Raw genomic sequence first — 10,000 nt, forward strand, 5'->3', positions numbered from 1 at the left:
TAGTGAAGGAGGAGTAGAAGGAGAGAGGAGTAAGAATTGGAGAAGGAGGAGGTTGGGTAGGAGGAGGAGGAGTAGTAAGTTTGGAAGTAGAGGAAGAGTAAGAGGAGGAGGAGTAGGTGGAGTGGGAGGAGGAGTTGAAGTAGGGAGAGGAGGAGTAGGTGGAGTAGGAGGAGGAGTTGAAGTAGAGGGAGGAGGAGTAGGTCTAGAAACTGGAGGAGGAGTTGAAGTAGGGGAGGAGGAGTAGGTGGAGTAGGAGGAGGCTTAAGCTGTAGATGGAGTGGAGGGGAGTTGGAGGAGGAGAGGAGGAGTAGGATGGAGAAGGAGGAGGAGGAGGAGGTAGGAGGAGGGGAGGAGGAGGAGGAGGAAGGAGGAGGAGGAGGAAGAGGAAGAGGTGGAGGAGGGAGGAGAATAGGCTTGGAGAGAGGAAGAGGTGGAGGAGGGATCGAGGAGAGGAGGAGGAAGAGGAGGAGGAGGAGGAAGAGGATGAGGAGGGGTGGGTCACCTCTCGACCCACGTGAGAACACACATAAGCCCTTAGGCTTCAGAAGACATTTCTTTTTGTGTTTGTATGTTTGTTTCTCTTCTACACACACACACACACACACACACACACACACACACACACACACACACACACACACACACACACACACACACACACACACACACACACACACACACGAGTCAGTTACTATATGAAACACAGGAGTCTTATTCTGAGATTATCACTGATTTGCTGGAAAAACCTTATCTGCGAAACTAGTCAGGTAATAAACTCGGACTAAGACTACTGAGATTCTTATTCCATTTCACGTCAACCTGTCAGAAACTCTCTCTCTCCTCTCTCTCTCTCTCTCTCTCTCTCTCTCTCTCTCTCTCTCTCTCTCTCTCTATATATATATCTATATATATATATATATCTCTATATATATAAAAAAAAATCTATATATATATATATATATATATATATATATATATATGCAAAACAAATCACTAAGCACACGTGACAACAATACTTGCAGAAACCACTTGGAAAATAAAATAAATGAATACCGAACGTTTTCGTCTATTCAAGACATCATCAGGGTACAAAGGATACAAAAAATGACCAAAGGTCACAATATGTACAACAACAAAAGTTATTACATCATGTCATGATATTGTAGAAAGGAACATAATTGAGTCTTGTCACATTAAGAATAGTTTTGAAATTAATATGAATTTAAGCTTAGGTTTGTATAAGTTAGATAATTTTATTATTAAAAAGATTGTAAATAATTCTTCTGGAATCGGGTAACATTGGACCTTTCCCAGTTCCTCTACCACCATGTACATATTGTGACCTTTGGTCATTTTTTGTATCCTTTGTACCCTGATGATGTCTTGAATAGACGAAAACGTTCGGTATTCATTTCTTTTATTTTCCAAGTGGTTTCTGCATATATATATATATATATATATATATATATATATATATATGTATATGTAACATGTTAATGATATTCGCCGTCGTCGTCAGCGTAGCCTTCAACGTTGATTCACTTCACTGATCCCTGAGGGACATCTCCTTTGGGTGTGAAGTTATTGATCACAGAAATGATCGCGTGGTGATGACATCGAGCTGGAAGTGTGGTGGTGGTGAAAATGATAATGGATGGAAGTGATGGTGGAAATGCATGGTGGAAATGCATGGTGGATGCTTATGAGAAGGATATTCCTCACTTCCAATACTCCCAGTGCCTCCACTCCCGATTCGGACTCCTAGGAATTCAGGATGTCTCTCGTTCTCGGTTCCTACTCCCTCTCCATGCCATTTCTCTGACGACCACATTCAACTCTTTTTCACCACGCCTTCTACTCTTGCTCTCTCTCTCTCTCGCTCTTTCTCTAATACTCTCTCTCTCTCTCTCTCTCTCTCTCTCTCTCTCTCTCTCTCTCTCTCTCTCTCTCTTTCTTTTCCTCTCTCTCTCTCTCTTTCTTTCTTTCTCTCTCTCTCTCTCTCTCTCTCTCTCTCTCTCTCTCTCTCTCTCTCTCTCTCTCTCTCTCTCTCTCTCTCTCTCTCTCTCTCTCTCTCTCTCTCTCTCTCTCGCTCTCTCTCTCTCTCTCTCTCTCTCTCTCTCTCTCTCTCTCTCTCTCTCTCTCTCTCTCTCTCTCTCCCTCTCTCTCTCTCTCTCTCTCTCTCTCTCTCTCTCTCTCTCTCTCTCTCTCTCTCTCTCTCTCTCTCTCTCTCTCTCTCTCTCTCTCTCTCTCTCTCTCTCTCTCTCTCTCTCTCTCTCTCTCTCTCTCTCTCTCATACCCTCTCTCTCTCTCATACCCTCTCTCTCTCTCATACCCTCTCTCTCTCTCTCATACCCTCTCTCTATCTCTATCTCTCTCTCTCTCTCTCTCTCTCTCTCTCTCTCTCTCTCTCTCTCTCTCTCTCTCTCTCTCTCTCTCTCTCTCTCTCTCTCTCTCTCTCTCTCTCTCTCTCTCTCTCTCTCTCTCTCTCTCTCTCTCTCTCTCTCTCTCTCTCTCTCTCTCTCTCCCCTTTCTGCTGACCCTACCTCTCTCTCTCCCACAGTCTCTCTCTCTCTCTCTCCTCTCTCTCTCTCTCATACTCTCTCTCTGTCTCTCCTGTCTCCCTCTCATACCCTCCTCTCTCTTCTCCTCTCTCTCTCTCTCTTCTCCTCCTCATTTCTCTCACTCTCTTCTCCTCCTCCTCCTCCTCCTCCTCCAAGGTCCTCACATCTCCCAACAGTCTGAACACACCCTTCACGCCCACATGATTCTTCTCCAGTGACATGATGCCACGCCCACGCCCACGCCCACACCCACGCCCACTCGCTCAGTGCCACTTGTAACACATCCACTGCCTCCTCTCTCTGCGTGTAGTAGAGGCTGGTGTGACGTCACCATGGAAGCCCCACCCCTTTTTCGCTGACGTCATAATGACGTCATAATTGTTAACTTCATGAAGGAACCACGAAGTGACATAGCTGTGACGGGTCTTACGATATGACGTCATAAATGTGACGTAATGACGACGTAACGTCAAAATAGTGACACTCTTAATGATGTGACGTCATCGCTGACGTTCATCATGATGTGACGTCACAGCTGTGACGCAGTACCTTACGACGTGACTTCATAGCTGTGACGGTCATCATGGAAACACGAAATGACGTCTTAGCTTTGACAGTCCTCTTCTCTTTTATGATGTAAAAGCCACACACACACACACACACACACACACACACACACACACACACACACACACACACACACACACACACACACACACACACACACACACACACACACACACACACACAAAAGGGGGGGAGGGGGGTTTCTGGATCCGAGTTCTTGGGTGGGGTTGGGAGCTACTTTGGAAATTTCCAGGTCTTTACGAAAATTGCCAAAAGTAGAAGGAATATTTCTTTTCATAACGTCCACTCCGCCCCCACCCACCCCCATCCCCACCCCTATCGCGGTGATGGCCCAATTTACATAATTTGTTTGATAAACGGTGATTTTTTTAGTTAAAGGCAGGACCCCAAAATAAGTTTGGGGATTTTGAAAATTTACTCAAATACAAAAATAATGATAATGATAACAATATTAACGATAGTAATGATAAAAACGATAATGATAATAATAATAGTGATAATAATGATAATAATGATAGTAGTGATAATAATGATATTGGTAAAATATATAAACAAAACATTTATGTATTTTATTTGTTATTTACATTATTATAGTTTTTATATATTATTTTATTATTAATATGATTCTTTTTCGCATCCGACCTAGATATGGATCAAAAGGTCTCCTGTCGGCATGCTCCGCCTTTGTAATCCTTTGTTAAACTAAAGAACTTACAAGATATTATTAGTCATCATGAACCTCCTTTATTTGATGGCGCACTTTACATATTTTCTTCTGGCTGACGTCAGAGGATTTTATTCAGCTGAGAAGAAAACACAGCATTGGAGAATATTGAACATTATTCATAGTGTCAGTAGTGTGAACACAGAACACCTGAAACTTAAAAAAACCCCGCATGATTTAGTGTAATAGTAGCAAAGACACATAAAATTAAATTAAATAAAACAGGTACATAAACAAAAATATAGATGAATAATCAAAGAAAGGCCTATATCTAGGATCTATTAAAACTTAATCCATTATATATATATATATATATATATATATATGTACGTATGTGTACATATCTTTAGGTATTATTCAATTTTGTTATTTCTTTTCTGTAGAAGTGCTCTTCACATTCAACCCCGTCCGCCTTTCTTAAGAATAAACAAATAGATAAATAAATAGATAAATAAATAAATAAATGAATAAATAAATAAATAAATTTCTTAATCTTTAGAATTCTCATCCTCCGCTGCCCCACTCCACCTACCTCCACCCCTCTACAACCCTCCATTAGGCCTACACTAGGCAGTTCCATGTCCGTTATCACCTATCATCCCTATCCATAAATTTGTCTAACCTTCTTCTAAAACAATTAATAGTTTCAGTGCTCAACCACATGATTACTAAGTCTATTCCATTCGTTGACCACCCTATTAGTAAACCATTTCTTGCCTATTTCCTTCTTAAATTTAAAATTGTCCAATTCAAATCCATTACTGCGAGTCCTAGGCTACCCTGTTATCTTAATATGATGACCTTGTCTGCATCGCCTCTTGTTAAATCCCTTGATCCTTTAAAACACCTCTATTAGATCACCCTGCACTCTGCGCCTTTCCAGCGCAGGGTGCCTAAGTCTGTCCATATAAGGTAAATTTCTGAGCCCATATTTCTGAGCTGCCTAGTGTAGGCCTTATGGTCTCCTGCAGTCTCCTTCATTCTCATGTTATTATGTTCTTACTCGTAATTTATGCCTTTACTTTCTTTTTTAGGAATGTCCCCTTTTGGGGCTACAGGTCGTAGGACTCCTAATCCCATCCCCCGTCCCTTTTTTGTCGCCTTTTACGACTCAAGTGGAAATACTTGGTGGCAGTATCCTTTTTCCCCCACCACAGGGTATAGGCTACCCCCCCCCGTGTAAGGGGGAAAAAGCCTTTGGTATATGTATGTATGTATGTACTCGTAATTTTGGTCATTCCCCTCTGTACTGATTCTCTATAGGACGGAGACCAAAACTGCACCGCATAGTCAAGGATGGGTCTACTACATACACCCTCCGAACTCCCCTTCTCTACTCCTCTCTCACTCCCCCTCCCTCTCCCCTCTTCCCCCTCCCTCTTTCACTCCCCTCCACTCCCCTCCACCCTCCTCCGCCCTCCACTTTACTCACACAAACTTTTCCACACCCACTCCTTGCTCTCCCCATCCTCTCCCTCTCTTTGTCCTCTCCTCCTTTAATCCTATACACTCACGGCTTTACATCATGCAAAGGTTCCAGCTACTTTACCGTCTTCCAGGACGCGTCTCTTGTCTGGAAACTTAGGCGAAAAATATCAGGTGACAACCAACACCCCCCCAACCCCCCGCTAACCCTCCCCCAAACCCACACCGCTCCACCCCGTACGTGTACGTGTGTGTACGCGCGAGGGAGTGTACAAAAACGCACACGGGCGCGAGACGTACATGTAACTTGAGACGTCACGGCGAAGAACCTTTGCTTGAACTTTTTCTCTTTAAGATATCGTCCTCACCGTCCTCGCTAACCCTGGTTTCTCAACTTATGTTGCCTCCTCGTTCTTTGCCTGTTTTGTTTTGTCTTTCCTTGTCTTAGCTTCGGTTTGCTTGTCTTGGCTTGTCTTGGCTTGTCTTGGCTTGTCTTGGCTTGTCTTGGTTTGTCTTGGCTTGTCTTGGTTTGTCTTGGCTTGTCTTGGTTTGTCTTGGCTTGTCTTGGTTTGTCTTGGCTTGTCTTGGTTTGTCTTGGCTTGTCTTGGTTTGTCTTGGCTTGTCTTGGTTTGTCTTGGTTTGTCTTGGTTTGTCTTGGCTTGTCTTGGCTTGTCTTGGTTTGTCTTGGCTTCTCTTTGCTTTTCTTTGCTTGTATTGGATTGTTTACACCTAGAAACATATGTGCTTTGATGGCATAATGAATAGGATGCTGGTCTCGTATTCGCTTAGTTGTGGGTTCGAGTCCCGCACTCCTCTCCGATTCATAGCAGTGTTACCTGCCCTAATATTTCAAGCGCTTAGGGCAAAAGTGACGGCTTAGACCGCTGCCATTCAGCGCCTTCTGGTGTAGGCTTCCCACCTTACCATAAAGTAGAAACTCTTCATCGTAAATGTTGATAACCTTACCTCTATCTTTGTGTGGGCACGATAGTTCTCCCTCTGTGGTCAAAGCGTAGATTTAACATTAAGTTAGGTAGAAACAGTCTCTCAGCGTTATTGTGGAGGCGGTGGAAGAGAGAAAGTGGAATTGGGCAGGTAAGTTAATGGAAACGACTGATGAGCGATGGAGCAAGTGTGTTACTGACTGGACGCCGCGAGATGGGAAGCGTGGAAGAGGGAGACTAGACAGGAGGTTGAGAGACGAGATCGAGAAGTTTGCAGGAGTGACGTGGCAGAGGTTGGCGCGGTGGTGTGAATCATGGAATGCTATGAAGGAGGCCTTTGTTCAGCAGTGGACTCAGGATGGCTGATTTGATTGATAGGTGGAAACAACCTCACCCAATGCGCAGTCGCTGAAAGAAATGCATAATGATCCTGCAATGTATTATGCTTACCCAGAATGGCGCGTAACAGCATACGGTTTCATCTTTGAATCATGCTGAAAATGTTGGCATAGGACAGCATGCCTGAATAGTTTCAGATTTTGAAAAATGACGTAAATTGAGGGACAACTCCCTAGTGTCTGGATCTGTTGTAAACAAATTTTAGTGGCTTTAGGGGGTTCAGTAATAGAGGCACGAATTAGCGAAGTTTAAATTAGCGTGGCGTGTCGCGAAATTTAAGCGCTAGCGAAAATGTCTAGCTTGCTACCAAGGGAACCATATTTTTTGTTGTTGTTGTAATACATGGAACGCACAAATATAAATGATAAAAAAGAAATGAGGAGTAGGTGGTTTAATTCCGATTGAAAATGCCCTTCCATGTTTTCCTGATATGGTTTTGAGATTTTGTCCTGGTGAAATCTAAAATATTTTAATCACTGATAAAAAAAGGAAAAATAAAAAGAAAGAAAAAAGAGAGAAAAAAATAAAGAATAAAGAAAAAGAAAAAAAAGTAAAATAAAGAAAAGAATAATGAAAAAGAAAAAGAAAAGAAGAAAGAAAAAAGAAAGAAAAAAGAAAAAGAAAGGAAGAAAAAAGAGAATAAAAAAGAAAGAAAAAGAAAAGAGAAGAAAATAAAGAAAGAAAAGATAGAAAAAAAACTCTACGGAATCAAGACACCATACTTCGCTTATCCCACCTCTTTCCGCCCCCCCCATCCCCTCGTCACACCCATAACCCCCCCCCCGGCCACAGCACAAGTGGTTGAGCCCCGCCTCACACCACGCAATGCCACGCCCCCTGACGTCACGCCTAGTAACGTCACGCATCAATAATCACGTAACGCCTCCTCAGCTCGAACCATTCCCGTTCATACTCGTTGCATCACGCCGTCATGCTTATGCCGATTACGTTTCGCTCAGCGTCGCCAGGTGACGTAATACGTTACACGTCACACTACGTCTACTCCCGTAACGTCACGTCACATTGCACCATGCATCACGTCTTACGTCACTCGAGTCACGTGACAACCGGGTAAATCAACAAACAGACTTCTTGACTTTCTTTGTATATTTCTCTACAAATTGTTCTATAAACCTCTAGAGAGAAAAATTAAATTATATTTATATCAATATCTAGAGCCTAAGTAATGTTATTAAAATAACTGACTTGACATTCTAGAAGTTAGGATTGTAGAGAAACAAAAGATTTTTTCGTGACTATTCGACGCTGTTAGTCAAACTACGCCCACATTATGACGTCATGTGTCAACGTAACCACGTTACCACGCCCACTATCGTGACGTCATGTCGTGGGGTGCGTCAGATTTGAATGTCAGTCTTCTCAGATGCAAAGGCTGTCTACCTGACCCTATAATGAATAAATAAATAAATAAATAAATAGATAAATAAAATAATAGATAAAATAAATATAGATAAGAAAAATAAGTAATTACATAGAAATAAGTAAACAGATATATACAAAAGATGGATAGATAAGTAAAAATGAAAATAGGTATATAAACAAATAAAAAGAAAATAGAATATGAAAATAGAATAAGGTAAAAACAAATAAGAATAAATAAAAACATAGAGTTTTGTCGACATGACATAAAACAATAGAGAGACACAGAAGAAAGGGATAGAGAGAGAGAGAGAGAGAGAGAGAAAGAGAGAGAGAGAGAGAGAGAGAGAGAGAGAGAAATGTATTTCAGGGTCAATTAGACAAGCCTTATAGTGGAATAAATATTTATTTCTGCCTGTGAAAAATATATATACTTAAACCGATAAAGTGGAATTTGATTCCTTTTTGAAATTATAATTCGCTCGAGATTTGTGTGTGTATCTCTTGTCAAGTGATGTTTAAATTACTCCACCAATCTCCCCCAAATACGGTACATAATCATATATTTGAAAGTGTATGTACTGGATATATGTATATGTATAAGTATATGTATATGTATATGTATATATGTATATGTGCAATAAAAACACTAGGAACGTGTGTTTTATAAATGCAAGGTAACCACTTTAGAAAATAAACAAACGGAGCAGAGCGCTTTCGTATATTACATCTTCAGTGTAAATTACTTTGCATATGTATATATATATGTATATGTATATGTATATGTACAGTATATATGTATATGTGCAATAAAAACAACAGGAACGTGGTTTATAAATGCAATGTAACCACTTTAGAAAATAAACAAACGGAGCAGAGCGCTTTCGTATATTACATCTTCAGTGTAAATTACTTTGCATATGTATATGTATATGTATATGTATGTGCATGAATATATGCGTTCATGATTATACTGTATATGGAGGTATTATATATTATGTATGTATATACATTGCACGTACATATGTGTATGTACGCATATACGTGTGTGGATACATACACATTCTCTAATTATGGATATATGTATGTATCTATGAATATATATGGAATATCATTATATGTACGTATATGTATTTCATGTATATGTATATGTACATGTATATGTGTGTGTGGATACATACACATTCTCTAACTATGGATGTATATACCTATAAACATATATGGAAATATCATTATATGTATGTATATATATTTCATTTGTATAAGTATATGTACACGTGTGTGTGGATACATATACACACTATATGTATTAACATTAGATTCTGCATTTGATAGGTCCCACTAATAATGATATCCTAAACGTTTGCGCTTCCCAATGAGAGGGGGTCGGTGTTCCCCCATGTAAATGAGCGCATTTGTGGAAAATGCGTTTTGGTGAATAAACACGGACATTTTCCAAAACCCTGATTGGATACTGATGTCTCAAACCCAAGGGATCTAGTTGGGCGTGGGAAGTGGGCGGAGGAGGAGGGAATGTGGGCGTGGAGAGGAGTGAAGGTAGGTGAGAGTGTCATTCGTGTTTGGATTTTTTTTTTTTTTTTGCTTGACGAGAACCCAATAGAGTATTAATATATATTTTTCCCCTTTCTGAACGTGTCGTTCTTCGCGTTTAAATAGAAATAATTTCATACAATTCTTCATATAATAGGGATCGGTTTGGGATATAAGGTGTGTAATTAAGGATAATACATTCTTTTTCCTCGTTTTAGTAAATAAACTCAAATAAAATTCTTATGAAATTTGACTTGAGGTCAAACTTCAGCTTCCTCTGAAGTGATTGCAAAGAGCGTGGAAGGGGCCAGTATAGTCTCATTTCCCGTCCTCATTTTTCCTCCTCCAACTCCTCCTCCTCCTTCTCCTCTTCCTCCTCCTCCTCTTCTTCCCCCTCTCCATCCATTCCCTCTTTTTTAGTTCTCGTT

Source organism: Oratosquilla oratoria, chromosome 41, assembly GCF_046742065.1.
Source record: "Oratosquilla oratoria isolate Oo_2021 chromosome 41, ASM4674206v1, whole genome shotgun sequence".
NCBI lineage: Eukaryota > Metazoa > Arthropoda > Malacostraca > Stomatopoda > Squillidae > Oratosquilla > Oratosquilla oratoria.